The sequence below is a fragment of the Oncorhynchus clarkii genome, chromosome 33 (assembly GCF_045791955.1).
Source record: "Oncorhynchus clarkii lewisi isolate Uvic-CL-2024 chromosome 33, UVic_Ocla_1.0, whole genome shotgun sequence".
NCBI lineage: Eukaryota > Metazoa > Chordata > Actinopteri > Salmoniformes > Salmonidae > Oncorhynchus > Oncorhynchus clarkii.
This window is the reverse complement of record NC_092179.1, coordinates 9371267-9387181: the sequence shown is the minus strand read 5'-3', so window position 1 is coordinate 9387181 and position 15915 is coordinate 9371267. Positions and strand designations below refer to the sequence as shown.

The window sequence follows — 15915 nt, the reverse complement described above, 5'->3', positions numbered from 1 at the left end:
TACACGAGAGAAACTTGGCCAGTTAGTGTTATGGTGGTGTAAATAATATAATATGTCAAGTCGTGATATGGCATGATAAAAACGGTTAATTTGTCTATAAAGTATTCTTCTGAGGAGTAAATTACCTGAACAACATGAATGGGGTGTGTCTGTAACATCACTTTACTGCAGTCGTTACACGGCACAAAACATCAGAGTTATAAGGTGGGCCTGGGTACAAAAACACAGACTCTTCCTGACACACACTGAGAGGAAACATTTAGATAAGCAGAGGAGAGATGTTCAGTCAGAGCAGAGGGCACACAGCCAGAGTACGCACACAGCCGTGAGCTCAGGCCTGACAGATCTGCTAGGGCAAAGGCAGCTGCTGCTATCGTTTTATCCACACTTCGTCTGGCTGTCAGTGGACGGGACTGAACAGAACAGAACAGAGAAGACCCCCGGCATGGATGTTGCCTTGTTGGTGTTGATCATCACAGCGCTCTACTCTTCGAAAGACGCAAGGATGCTAGGACACAAAATAATATCCCACAAACACAGGTGGGAAAAATGCTACTTAAATATGATCCCCAATTAGAGACAACGATTACCAGCTGCCTCTAATTGGGAACCATACAAATCACCAACATAAAAAAATTAACTAGAACACCACATATAAATAATAAACTAGACATCAGTGCCAACTGTGTTGAGAGATCTTGAAACTACAGCCCCAAGCTGTACTGGCAAAATAACAAAATCGAACTTGCATCCATCATAGGCTGAAATCAACTTTAGTATGTGTGTGAGTTGGAAGTGTAATTGTGAATTTCTAATCCACTTTCAAACTCTGTGAGTGATATAATCATGATTACACAATCCATTTACACTTGTGAGTCAACCACTTGAAATCCCTAAAAATAGTACAAAGTGCTTCAGAACCCAGGTAATAGGTATACAGTTGAAGTCGGAAGTTTACATACACCTTAGCCAAATACATTTAAACTCAGTTGTTCACAATTGCTGACATTTAATCCTAGTAAAAATTCCCTGTCTTAGGTCAGTTAGGATCACCACTTTATTTTAAGAATGTGAAATGTCAAAATAATAGTAGAGAGATGTCATGTACGTGAGGAGAGACGGACCAAGGCGCAGCGGATGTTGAGTTCCACATATTTATTATAAAGTGAAACTCAGCAAGAACAAAACAATAAATCAATAAACTAACAACGAAACGTGACTACGTGGTGCACATGCACAGAACACAAAATAATATCCCACAAACACAGGTGGGAAAAATGCTACCTAAATATGATCCCCAATTAGAGACAACGATTACCAGCTGCCTCTAATTGGGAATCATACAAATCACCAACATAGAAAAATAAACTACAACACAACATAGAAATAATAAACTAGAATGCCCCTAAGAGAATTATTTATTTCAGTTTTTTATTTCTTTCATCACATTCCCAGTGGGTCAGAAGTTTACATACACACAATTAGTATTTGGTAGCATTGACTTTAAATTGTTTAACTGGGTCAAATGTTTTGGGTAGACTTCCACAAGCTACTCACAAAAAGTTGGGTGAATTCTGTCCCATTCCTCCTGACAGAGCTGGTGTAACTGAGTCAGGTTTGTAGGCCTCCTTGCTCGCACACGCTTTTTCAGTTCTGCCCACACATTTTCTATAGGGTTGAGGTCAGGGCTTTGTGATGGCCACTCCAATACCTTGACCCATTTCCGACCAAGCTTTAACTTCCTGACTGATGTCTTGAGATGTTGCTTCAATATATCCACATCATTTTCCTCTCTCATGATTCTATCTATTTTGTGAAGTGCACCAGTCCCTCCTGCAGCAAAGCACCCCCACAACATGATGCTGCCACCCCCACAACATGATGCTGCCACCCCCATGCTTCATAGTTGGGATGGTGTTCTTCGGCTTGCAAACTTCCTCCAAACATAACAATGGTCATTATGGCCAAACAGTTCTATTTTTGTTTCATCAGACCAGAGGACATTTCTCCAAAAAGTACGATCTTTGTCTCCATGCACAGTTGCAAACCGTAGTCTGGCTTTTTATGGAGGTTTTGGAGCAGTGGCTTCTTCCTTGCTGAGGGGTGTTTCAGGTTATGTCGATATGGGACCCATTTTACTGTGGATATAGATACTTTTGTACCTGTTTCCTCCAGCATCTTTACAAGGTCCTTTGCTGTTGTTCTGGGATTGATTTGCACTTTTCGCACCAAACTACATTCATCTCTAGGAGACCGAATGCGTCTCCTTCCTGATCAGTATGACGGCTGCGTGATCCCATGGTGTTTATACTTTCATACTTTTGTTTGTACAGATGAACGTGGTACCTTCAGGCGTTTGGAAATTGCTCCCAAGAATGAACCAGACTTGTGAAGGTCTACAATTGTTTTTCTGAGGACTTGGCTGATTTCTTTTGATTTTACCATGATGTCAAGCAAAGAAGCACTGAGTTTGAAGGTAGGCCTTGAAATACATCAACAAATACACCTCCAATTGACTCAAATTATGTAATTAGAAGCTTCTAAAGCCATGACATCATTTTCTGGAATTTTCCAAGCTGTTTAAAGTCAACTTAGTGTATGTAAACTTCTGACCCACTGGAATTGTGATACAGTGAATTATAAGTGAAATAATCTATCTGTAACCAATTGTTGGAAAAATGGCTTGTGTCATGTACAAAGTAGATGTCCTAACGGACTTGCCATATAGTTTGTTACCAATAAAATTGGAGAGTGGTTTTAATGAGTTTTAATGACTCCAACCTAAGTGTATGTAAACTTCCGACTTCAACTGTACTCTGTTTAGGTGACACACATTGGTTCATAGAAAGATAAATGGACTAGGGTTGCAAAATTTGGGTAACTTTCCCAAAATTCCCTAGTTTTCCAGAAATCCTCGTTGGAAGGTTCCTGAAATCAGGAGGGAATAAGCAGGAAATCTGGAATTTTCCAACCCAAATTTATGGAAAACCAGGGAATTTTGGGAAAGTTACCGGAATTTTACAACCCTAAAATGGACTCCTCAATGTATCTCTCAATTCATAATTTATATTCTGAAGAATAAGCTACATACCGATCAACAGTCACTGACCAATTATGGTAGGTCTCTCCTTTTGTGGTAGGTAGTTCCATTTTTTAAATGGAAATCTCCATGTGCCAGAGAAAATAACATTCACTAAGCCTCAGACACAAGCTGAGTCATTTTGTATTTAGTACATGTGAGCTATGCAGCAGGGAGACACCTGATATAACATGTGTATGAGAATGACTGAGGACAGTGGTTTCCCTGTGGGGGCCTGTCCTAAAATGACAGAGGAGGTTATGGGCGGGCAGATTTGTGGCCGCCAACTCTGTCTGGATGTATAATCTGTGCACCTCCCAGTCATTCCCATCAATGTGGCAATGACGGGAGACACTGTGTAGGGAAGAGACCACATCCTATCTCGTGAGGTTACACTGGCAGCACGGAACATCAGAAGGAGGAACAAATAAGTCAAGACACTAAACCTGGCATAACACCATCTCAGGTTGAGACATGAGCTCACTGTTTTGTATTGATTCACTGATGACTTACGTACACTGTCAACTGCTCTTCTTCAGTAGTTACGGTAATAATCAGGGGGAGGGGGGGGGGCATTTGTTTAAACTAGCCAGAGACAATTATTACAAATGATTATATTATTACAGACTGTATGTCACTGATATAAAATGGGGAGTTGTTTTTTCACACACTATGGAAACTATGTTATTAGTCCAGACTGTATTACAGTAGTGATTGATATATCCTTTATAGGTTTTTCATCAAAACATCCACCCAGAGATTCCTATCCATAAAATATCCTTGGTGGGCCTTTAGTACATTTTGATTTGTCTCAGCTTTTGTTTTCTCACAGCTGCATGAATTACTGTACTTGGCTTTCTTGTTCCCACCCGAAAACCGTTAACAATGTGTTCAGTATGGTAAAGTAATTGAGAAAACACACACACAAAAGCTAATTATATGGCCAGTGATTTCGCCAGTCTAGGTTTGGTTTCACAACATGAGGTTGCCGTCATTTACAGTAACCCACCAGACGACCAGGTCTGGCACCTAATGGACATACTTCAGGGTAGCCCATCCTTCGGGCCAAAACACTCAGTCTATATATATTCTGCGTGTGAAAGTCAGACAAGTGGATCATTTAGGGCCGAAGGCTGTTGTGAATCACACTTCCCTAACCTCCAAACACCTCTGTGTCACATTCTTAAATCCCCCCCACTCCCCTCGCCTCACTCAATTATAAAGTTAAGTTCAGTTGAATGTTGGGTTGTTGGCATGCAGACAAATTAGGTAAAACATTGAAGAATTGTTTTTGAACCAGTCTATTAGACCCATGGAATTTTCCACAAACTAAAAGGGCAGCACTTCGAACTGAGAGGGGACATGAGTCATCCAATGCAGGTGTCATCATGTTGGACCGAGGCTAGTTGTCACGTAACATCTGTGCTCAAATAGCCATCCTTTGTGAATCACCACAGTCATAATGGGAGGGACCTAAAAAGTTATTTGACCATTATAATTGCCAAAGGATCCTTGTGAAGTAGGGGGCGTGGCACTAATATAATGTACAATGTTACAGTGGTACCTGTAAAACATTTATCGTAAAACTTCATGTGTTGGTTGGCAATTAATGAAGCAATGAGCGGCTAGACAAAAAAGGCGATCTGAGAGTTGAGGGTGAAAGGTCAAACAAAAAACAAAACAAAACACGACATTAGCCAGGAGAGAGGCCAGATGGATAAGTACTTAGATGTACATTGTAAATATGTACTTATATCAAGCTCTGATATGAGGGGGTAGAGTCATTCTAAGGGGGCGCATCAATTATCCAACGCAACACATGGTGCATCCATCCCTGCATATGTATGATCTCTTCATTTTTATGATGGCCGCTCAAAGCTGCCACATCAAGGAAGCGGACAGCAGCGGAAAGACTTACGCAGACGAGGAGAGGAGAGCTGGGGGACCCTGACCCAGGCCGCCGTTCAAAAGGATCTCCTGGCATCGAAACCAAAGACAGCCTGTTCACATAAAACCCGGCTCAAAGATTAATTTGGCCTTGAGAGACAAACGAAGCACAGACAAATTACTAACTGTAATCACACACCTGGCCTGCGTGGATTTGATATGCCTCTTTCAAATCAGAACCTCAGAACTATTCCCGTACTATATATGCATGTGCTGTAGTAACTAGGAAGTGTTCTGTGGATCGATGAAGCCTTTACACAATCAAGATCAAACCTGAAAGTTGAGGATTAATATTTTACATTGACATTTTAAACAGGTGAGTGAATGGATAACTACAGTACATATACCAAACCATACTGTCAGAACATCCTCTTGTTCAGCAGGTTATTCAGTGGTTTCTCTGAGGTCTTTAAATTGTGCTGGTGTGGTAAATGTACAAGTGTTTGGAGCTTCAAGAAAACACTTAACCTAGAGCCAACCATTTATCATCGCCATCTTCAAACCCACACTCAAATGTACACTAGATCCGAGGGATTTGTCATCTTCTTTGTAAGCAAACCACTGCACTTCGTCATAGCCGAGTCACTACACAAGATAAACGTGCCACGGCCTTTGTAGTTGTACAAATTGAATTAAGCCGTAGACATAACACACCTCTCCCAACATGACACCGGCATGACACACTGTTCCCAGAAGACAGAGAGACCAGATGACACACTGTTTAAGTTGTATTTACCGACCAGCCACCGCAAACTGTGCATCGGATGCTCAGTGTATCACATCGTAAGCAGTAACAGACTGCTAATGGGGCATGATAATTATGGTCATGGAATTCAGGGTCATCTGGCTTCCATTAGGATCCATCCTGATCCGAGTGTGTTTCCATGAGGGAAACATCTGTCTGGAAAACAGAGAGGCAGCCTATTTTCAGGGATGGAAGTTTCCAGAGTGGAAGTTTCCTCAGAATACCGAACACCAGGTTTGTGATAGAGATGTATTGATGGTGAAGAGTCTGAACACTTTGGGCAAGGCACCTGCAAATGGTTCATGGGTTTTTGAAGAGAGAGGCAAGGAAGATGTTAGAAGTAAGCAATGTCCGTGGCACTTCTAATTGAGGCAATGGCTGGCCATTCAGAAATATTTCAAAGTCATCTTCGGAGATCTGCACAGTGTTCTGAGGAATACACTCTGACAAATGCTGAGAAAATACTGGGCATTTGGACACGATTCATGCTAAGTCTTACTGTATGACCACCTTTAGTTCTAACTGGTGCTCTAATCGAGGAATCAGAATTAATGAAAGGGAACTCTTCACGCTTCCTACTCCAGTTTCCCTTCAAGCCATGATCGAGCAGGTGTCAACCAATATGATTTAATAACAGAACATGGCCACTACTTCACTCAGGGTCATCTATTTTACGTAAACACAGATATGAGTGTAGGTTATGTCATACCCCCCAATGCATAGCCTAAGTAGAACAGACACTACCGCTACCAAAACAATTGCTATTTCAATACAACTTTACTGTGGTGGTGCAATGATAGAGTCATGCAGCAGGGCTATTAGTGCTAATCAATTCACTAACCTAGCTACATTTCAGCTGGCGTCTACATTTGAAAAAAGTGAGAGCCAACATCAATGGGACAGACAGGGCCTTTGGCAGAGCCGGTCCTGCAGAAACGATTAGTGCGGCAGGGCATTCCTCTCCGTCTAAAAGGGAAAGAGATGTCACATTCCCATTTTCCAGGGTTAGGCTACAGTATACTGGGTCTTTGGAAAAACAACTGCGGAAGTAAGGAGGCAGTGTATGCAGTTACACCCAGCAAAGTCACTTGATCCTGGGATCGGGAAGGCTGTGAACCTCTGGTCATTGACCTCTTAGAAGGGGGAATACATTGAGAAAAGATTGGTTGATCACAGAAAATGGCACTTTTATTGAGTTCTAGTTCAAAACAATTATGTTTCTGACCCGCAAGGGCTTCAATGGATAGTCAGGAGGCATAAAACCAGTTTTCAAAATCAAATCAAATCAAATCAAATTTTATTTGTCACATACACATGGTTAGCAGATGTTAATGCGAGTGTAGCGAAATGCTTGTGCTTCTAGTTCCGACAATGCAGTAATAACAAGTAATCTAACTAACAATTCCAAAACTACTGTCTTGTACACAGTGTAAGGGGATAAAGAATATGTACATAAGGATATATGAATGAGTGATGGTACAGAGCAGCATAGGCAAGATACAGTAGATGGTATCGAGTACAGTATGTACAAATGAGATGAGTATGTAAACAAAGTGGCATAGTTTAAAGTGGCTAGTGATACATGTATTACATAAGGATACAGTCGATGATATAGAGTACAGTATATACGTATGCATATGAGATGAATAATGTAGGGTAAGTAACATTATATAAGGTAGCATTGTTTAAAGTGGCTAGTGATATATTTACATCATTTCCCATCAATTCCCATTATTAAAGTGGCTGGAGTTGAGTCAGTGTCAGTGTGTTGGCAGCAGCCACTCAGTGTTAGTGGTGGCTGTTTAACAGTCTGATGGCCTTGAGATAGAAGCTGTTTTTTGTTTTGCCATCAGTTTCAGGATACATCCCATCAGTTTCATGTTCACAACATGATGCAACACGATGACAATTATTATGTAATTACTCATACCTCTTCTCATTATGCAGTTGCTGATTTCTCGTCTTGATTTATGATGTTCAGAAATTGCAGTAAAAGTTTTTGGAAAGTCAAATGTTTTTTTTAATGAGCTTTGTCCAGAAGTTGAACAATTTGAACAACTTTCCCCAATTCGTACAAGCCCATATACACATTCCATGACAGATTGCTGGGCGTTTGTCTTTGCACAGCTCTGATGAGTTTTAATTTTTTTTTATTTTATGCTAATGAAGCAACGGACAAATAAAACATTCCAAAAGTCAATTTGGCATCGGGAGTTTGGAGCAGATGGTCGAGGTCCTGGTGTTGATAGAACAGACGACTGGCATCACAAACTTTGTTTACTCAATTTAAAGTGGGGTTCAACAGGCAATTTGCATTGAGAGAGGTAGGCTTTTAAACAGCTGGTAACAGTAAATTATCCAGTTTTGCAAGCAGGGTTAAGATGTGATAGGACAGCCAAAATGTAATACTCAAGTATCCCTCCTAAAACACTGATCAATGAGGGGACTCTACAGGCGCACAACAACAAAACAATTTAGTTCTAGTGGCACGTGAGGGAACTGGGAAATGTTTCATAGTGAAGCCCCCCCCCCCCCCATATCCAGAGCCAAAGCCCTAAAGTGGCCCAATGGATTAACAAATAAGGAGAGAAGAAAGAAAGTGGGCTAAGCAAATAAAACAAGGCCGGGACATAGAACAGGTGCTAATACTGTAGAGTTCTATAGGCCTCTGGAAAGTGACGGTTTCCTTCTCTATTATCCTCTGTCCGGATGAGAAAGTACAGGACCATAGAGTCAAGAATCTCCCAGAGTTGTTCTGACACGGCCAGGAGTCCCGGGACACACAGTGGCTGTAGTAAAGGGTGTTGGCCCGGGGGATTTATCGAACAGGAAGAGAAGGGCTGTTGGGAAATCCACCACTGAGTGGCCACTCGGACGTCGCAGTCCGCCACTCAGAGTTAAATGGGAAAGCCGAGGGCTGAAGAAAGACAGTTTACAGGTTGGGACTCTGCCTGTAGGTCCTCCTTACTAGAATTCAGTACGGATTGTACTTGCGTGCATACAACTACAGTATAAATGGTGTTGAAATGAATTAAATGAGTCTAGATCATGTAAGACTGAATCTAAAAATAAACATTGAACCAATTGGGTGATTCATGGCATCGATCAACTGCCATAGATTCACTGAGCTGAAAGTCGTACTGTACATGTGTTATTGATTATTACTTCATGTTTAACCTACATGACTGTGTGAAAAACATACACTGCATTATATAGCCTGATAACATGCAAGGCCCATTACAAGGTTATTAGCACCTCAGGTGGTGTGAGATAAGCCTAAGGGAAGGGTGAGAGCACTCTGTTTAATTGATGACGTTGTTGTTACCATTCGTGCTAATGCTCACTTTAGGAAGCGTGGGGCAAGATGTAGAGCTTAAACAAGCGTGAAAATCTGATTGGACATACAGTGCCTTAGGAAAGCATTTAGACCCAATAACTTCTTCCACGTTTTGTTACGTTACCGCCTTGTTCTAAAATGTATTAAATTGTTTTTTCCCCTGATCCATCAACACACAATACCCCATAATGACTTCACAATACCACGTAATGACATCACAATACCCCATAATGACAAAGCAAAAAAAATTTTTTTTTTTTTTTCTCTCCAAAAAACTGAAAAATGTCATTTACATAAGTATTCAGACCCTTTACTCAGTACTTTGTCGAAGCACCTTTGGCAGCAATTACAGCATCGATTCTTCTTGGGAATGACACTAGAAGCTTGGCACACCTGTATTTGGGGAGTTTCTCCCATTCTTCTCTGCATCTTAAGCTCTTTCAAGTTGGATGGGGAGCGTTGCTGCACAGCTATTTTCAGGTCTCTCCAGAGATGTTTGATCGGCTTCAAGTTCAGGCTCTGGCTGGGCCACTCAACAACATTCAGAGACTTGTCCTGAAGCCACTCCTGCGTTGTCTTGGCTGTGTGCTAAGGATCGTTGTCCTGTTGGAAGACAAACCTTCGCCCTAGTCTGAGATCCTGAGCGCTCTGGAGCAGGGTTTCATCAAGGATCTCTGTACTTTTCTCAGTTCATCTTTGCCTCGATCCTGACTAGTCTCCCCGTCCCTGCCGCTGAAAAACATCCCACTGCATGAAGCTGCCACCACCATGCTTCACCATAGGGATGGAGTCAGGTTTCCTCCAGGCATTCAGGCCAAAGAGTTCAATCTCGGTTTCATCACACCAGAGAATCTTGTTTCTCATGGTCTGAGAGTCTTTAGGTGCATTTTGGCAAACACCAAGTGGGCTGTCATGTGCCTTTTACTAAGAAGTGGCTTCTGTCTGGCCACTCTACCATAAAGGCCTGATTGAAGGAGTGCTGCGGAGATGGTTGTCCTTCTGGACAATGTTCTTGGTCATCTCCCTGACCAAGGCCCTTCTCCTGACGATTGCTCAGTTTGGCCGGGCGGCCAGCTCTAGGAAGAATATTGGTGGTTCCAAACATCTAACATTTAAGAATGATGGAGGTCACTGTGTTCTTGGAGACCTTCAATGCTGAAGAACATTTTTGACATCCTTCCCCAGATCTGTGCCTCGACACAATCCTGTCCCAGAGCTCTACAGGCATTTCCTTGGTTTTTGCTCTGACTTGAACTGTCAACTGTGGGACCTTATATAGACAAGTGTGTTTCTTTCCAAATCATGTCTAATCAATTAAATTTACCAGATGTAGACTCCAATCAAGTTGTAGAAACATCTCAAGGATGATCAATTGAAACAGGAGGCACCTGAGCTCAATTTCGAGTCTCATAGCAAAGGGGCTGAATACTTATGGAAGGTATTTCTGTTTTTTTATTTCTAAAAACCTGTTTTCACTTTGTCATTCTGGAGTAATGTCTGAATACTTTCCGAAGACACTGTACATAAGCCATCAAAGGTCATGGTCATTTCTTGCAACATTAGCTCTACTGACCTATACTGTATTTCACAAGATTTATTTCTAAGCACATGCGATCATACACATACACATGCATGTCGATGTTGGCTCTTACACTACCGCACACCTGAGGAAAACAATAGAAGGAACAGGCAGCTCCTTTTGGCAAAAGAGGGAGGGGAACCTTCTGCAGACTATACAAAGCCAGAGCCCAAATGTCAGCACAGCCACTGCTTTCAATGAGGCCCCGGTACAGAGGAAGAGAGAGAGAGAGAGGGAAGGGAACATCAAGGGGGAAAATATTTTGGAACAGCTGGATGCGGCACACCCCGGCTCTATTTATACCGGCAGAAGGGAGCGAGAGAGCCAACCTCTGCCGTAGAACAAGTCCCGGGCAGCTGGCCGCCTCGCTTTTGATGTCTCACTCAGACCAAACCCTGGCCGGGCAGCTCCATCCTCATAGCCCGGGGCAGATCCACTTCCTCACCTGGAAAAGGTGCTCCGTTTAGCGTGGTGAAGGAAATGGTTTGACTAGAGAACAACGTTGTAGTAGTATAGTGGTAGGGTCGCCTGGCCTGACCTCTTTTTACCCAGGAAGAGCTGGATAGGGCATACTGTACAAGAAGGAGTGACAGGGAGTCACTCTGGGAGCTACAAGAAATTGCAAGTGTGGTGTGAGGGTTTTGAGTGTGGTTTGAGTATATTGCTTCATGTCCAGTAAGGCAATAAATTGAGGGAGTCTTCCCAGTGTGGCTATACGCCCTCTCTCTAAAGACAACATTAATCATTATTGGGTGACGCAAAGGCACTCTCAAGCTGCTTTCTCACAATCTGCACTTTGTATACTGTCCTTTATACACAACCAAGTCTAATATGTTGCTTTAAAACTGAATTTACAGCCACCAAGCCCCCCAATGTATACAACACTTACAGGCACTTTATGGGCAGTTGAAGGAATAAGACAAAAACACTGTTCCATTATAATGGTGAGACTAAACATTTATCGAAACTCTCTAAAGGACTATGACATCATAAATGCATTCTTCCTCTAAAAAGGCCTAGCCATCCTCAGTTGCCCAAGCACCACTATCAATTTGAGGACAGTTAGAAACGTTATTGTGAAACAGCACAATGCTCCCATGATGCTGTGGATAAATGTTTGTGCAGGTTCTCCTGCGGTGCTGAGGGAAGATTCCAGGCATCAGTAAATCTGGACATGGGATGAGCTGCGGTACCTCACACAGCAGTTTGTCCGGTAACACCGCGGTCAACCACGGTCAATCGTGGTCCACCTAGTCCACACACCCCATGGGCCATGGTCTGGCCTGGTTCACCATTACCAGAGGGGGAGCAGAGGGCGAGCCAAGCACAATGACACAGCATGCTGATGGATAAAGGACAATACTCCATAACTCACAGGCCACAGTAAGCCCCACACCCTCTTAGATCACCACTGACCATGGTTCAATCGCTACCACAAAAATTAAGTCCGTGTGTTAGGATTGCTGCATGTAAGCCATGGGTCCTTATCAATGCAATACATAGAGCTACAATATCCACTATCTACGAAAACATAATGTGGTGAACACATTCAGTGTAATTATAGTAGTGGGCAGATATTAATACCATTAAGTCATATGATATCATAGTGACCACATACTATGGTATGCGTTTAGGGAAAACAACAACAACTAATAGGGGTATTCCTGTGAAATCATGTCTATATTTAAGTTCCCACAATTCCCTCAGGGACATATGATTGTCTCCACGCAGTGTGACGTCTACATCCGGTGAACCCACGGCCCTCCAACCTCCCTACCCATGAATCACTGGTCTCCAGTCCATCCATCATCCTTGACTGATTAGCTAAGCCCCCTCCTCCCACTCACCTTCCCTTCCTCAATTGTTTCTGTTTCTGGGAAGGGCTGCAAGAGGAAACACAGGCACTGGCCCATTTTAAACTGCCAGTGGAATCCTACTAGAACTAGATGCCAATGAATGCATAGGAGCACAGTGCAATAACACACTGGTTGAAGCTAGCAGGTAGCCTAGCGATTAAGAGCATTGATTAAGAGCATGGGGTTTGAATCCCCATGCCCGGCAAGGTGGAAAAATCTGCTGTTCTGCCCAGTTAGCCCCCAACAACAACTAATCCCCGGGCGCCGATGACGTGGACGTCGATTAAGCCAGTCCCCCGCACCTCTCTGTTTTAGAGGGGTTGGGTTAAACGCGGAAAGACACATTTCGGTTGAATGTACTCAGTTGTACAACTAACTAGTGTCCCTGACATGTCGCAAGGATGAGAAGGCCACAATATAAAAACACCCGATGACAGCGATTCCAGTTACTCATAAAACAGTGTACAATTACTGGGTTTATCTTCTAGTTTGACAGCACATAGATCATTGGAATGGTAAACCTAAATCATTTCGAACAGCCCTTTCAGTGGTCAGTCAATGAGACAGCCTTATATGACCAAAGTAAATAGGAAAGTCGTTTTCACTGTGCTCAGCATAGGACGGCCTGTTTCCGCGACGACCCTGCATTCCCTTAGCCTCCTGGAATTCTAAGGAGCTATTTCCATGCTGTCATGCTTCCTGCGTATCCCAACTGCTGTGCGGTGTCTCATTGTCTCAAGGCGTAATGCAACATAGTAATTTTGGGGGTTTCTCTGACTCTGACGGTTTGACAGTTCACCAAATATGTAGTGTACAGTATGCAAGGGAGGGAAGAGGGATTCTGGGCACAGAGCAGTGAAGCGGTGTGGTTGTTACTTGGCCATAGCGTGTCGGAAGTCACTGACCGTTCATCATACTTTAACTACTGGGAGCGGGAGTCCCATTGTGAGTGAGATGGAGAGCACAGGTCAGGGTCTGGGACGTGTTTCCCTTTCCTAGTAGTAAAAGGTCTCCATTGAACATGAACTGATAAAGCCATAATCTCACCGTTAGTTAATGGGAACAGTGAACTGACGGTGGTTTCACCAGAGAGATAGAATGGGTATCACCGTCAAAAGCTAAGGAGCTGTCCGTGACGTCTTGCTTTGAAAATTAAATGTTTTAAAATGCGGTATAGATGAATGAGCTGCTGATAAATAGATGAAAACATTTCAGGGTCACGATGATGCTTCCAGGTTTCCTAGTTGACCTCCTAGCGGATAGGAAGTAGATCCTAGAGTAGCTTCACAATCAACAATGGGCATCACACTGTGCTGACACATCAGAGATAGAATGATTTGACTTTATCGCACAAGAAGTGGCTTCCTTCCGATTAAAGATTGATGCCCAACACCTAATATCTTCACTCACAAATGAAGTCCGACACCAGTTGACTGAATGGGGGGTTTGTTTGACCTGCAGTTACCAGACGTCCAGGAAGTTTCAATTAAATAATCTCTCACTTACCCTCTATTAGTCTCACAGGCCTGTTTGGCACGCAGGGATAATGTCTACCAATGCCTAAAGCCACTGTATGTGTGGGTGAGTTAGCCTAAGTTAATTCACTCAGGCCATTGTGTTTGGTTAGGGGGATGGAATGTAGTGTAAACTTGAGCCTTGTCAACCTTGATTGGTTTTACTACCATACACTATGTACATTGCCCATCTCATACACTGTAGTATTTCACATGTTTTCTTCAAAATAAACAGCAGTAAAGCAAAAAGGGGGCCATGTCCCACTTAAGCACTATGGCATGTAGGAGAGGGAGTAGCGTAGGAGAACCAACAGGCAGGAACCTCCGCCCCCCACCCTCTCTCGGCGCTGCTATCTTTTCAACTTTCGCCTCTTCCTGTGTCTATTTAACGGCTTGTCAGTCACATGAAAGGTATTTCCTCTGAGTCACCGCCTGGTCCCTTTTGTCATTACAGAACCACAGAGCCACACATACTGTAGAGCCTTCAAACATTTCTTAGCGCACAATGCCTTCCCAGGCTCCCCGAAGGCTGGCTGGGCAGCTCGCACAAAATAACAGGCATTTTTTTCTACACATAGATTTTTTAGAGATGAGATTAGGCGCCTGCATTTTGCTTACAGTACGTTGGCCTACTTAGGACAACAACATTTCCATAAGGTCCTATGACGTTTTTTTGTGTAAAGGACAGATGGGGGTCATATGGAAACGTCACGAGAGATATCACAAAGAGATCACGCAAGGCTGCAACTCCCTCATCATGCCATTCTCTGAGTCACAATCTTTTTATATAAAGTGACTTCAGAAATGTTAGAAAGTAACTATAAAAAGTACACTGACAGAGGCTTAAACTGAGGCCGTGGGGACATAAACAAAGAAACAAAGATGTTATGTGGTTTATTGGAGTATTTGTTTGAAGAATCCTCAGGGACATCAGATGGAAATGGTGGACCCCCCCCCCCCCCCCACCCCAGAGGAACCTAATAAGTCTCCAATCTCTGACCCAACAAGGAATGCAACAAATATGATGACTCCGTCATGTTCCAACCTGACAATGGCTCAACAGAGGTTATGCTATCAATGGTTAAACAATGGCCTTCCATACCTCCTGTTTTCTTTGGTTGCTCACCATGAAGTTCTGACATGCCATCTGCATATAAAAGAATGGATCTGGTAAAACTGGACTTTAGCTGTGGTCATCTGATTCTATTCTGTTCCAAAGTTAGTCATCCACGGCTTGTTTATTTTTTTGTCTAGAGGAAGGATTCCAAGGATTTCCAGGATATACGTACTGTACATGTACCCCTGAACAAATACCGGCTGATGATATAGGAAATAGTGCTCAGGAAACAACGGTATAATTCTGAAATAATAAATTAATAGAATATTTATTTGCAGTGTGCCCGTTATTGTACAGTCATAACATGATCTGTGTATGACAGACACCCTTTGCCAACAAATATGTGCTTCTCTGTTGTTAAATGAAATAGGCAGACAAAGGCCTACTGCATGCGATGCACTGCTGCACACACCACTTGTATGTCTTTATGGGCCATATAAGCTAAATGAAGGTGAAACTGTAAAAAAATTTAAATATTTGACCATTTCTGGGTTGTAAGCTGTTTGAATTAATGTCATTTCCACCATACTTGCCTGCTGGGCCTGTTCCTATTGAGGTTAACGAAGAACATTCTAAAAGGTGTTGAGGGGCTATAGGGTCATAGTTCATTAGCCTGGGATTACTCTGGCTTTGTTAGATAATTCTCAACCCTAACCCCTAATGTGGCTCCACAGATCAGCCTCCACACACAGTGATATCTCCACTCAGGTTTCTGAACCCTTACATAAAAACACAAAAGGG

General features: G+C 42.8%; 1 protein-coding gene across 1 annotated transcript in view; it reads right to left on the bottom strand.

Moving 5' to 3' along the window:
* The window catches only part of LOC139392798 (synapsin-3-like), a 134286-nt gene that overhangs the window by 27635 nt on the left and 90736 nt on the right, over positions 1-15915 (bottom strand). The window lies entirely within an intron of this gene.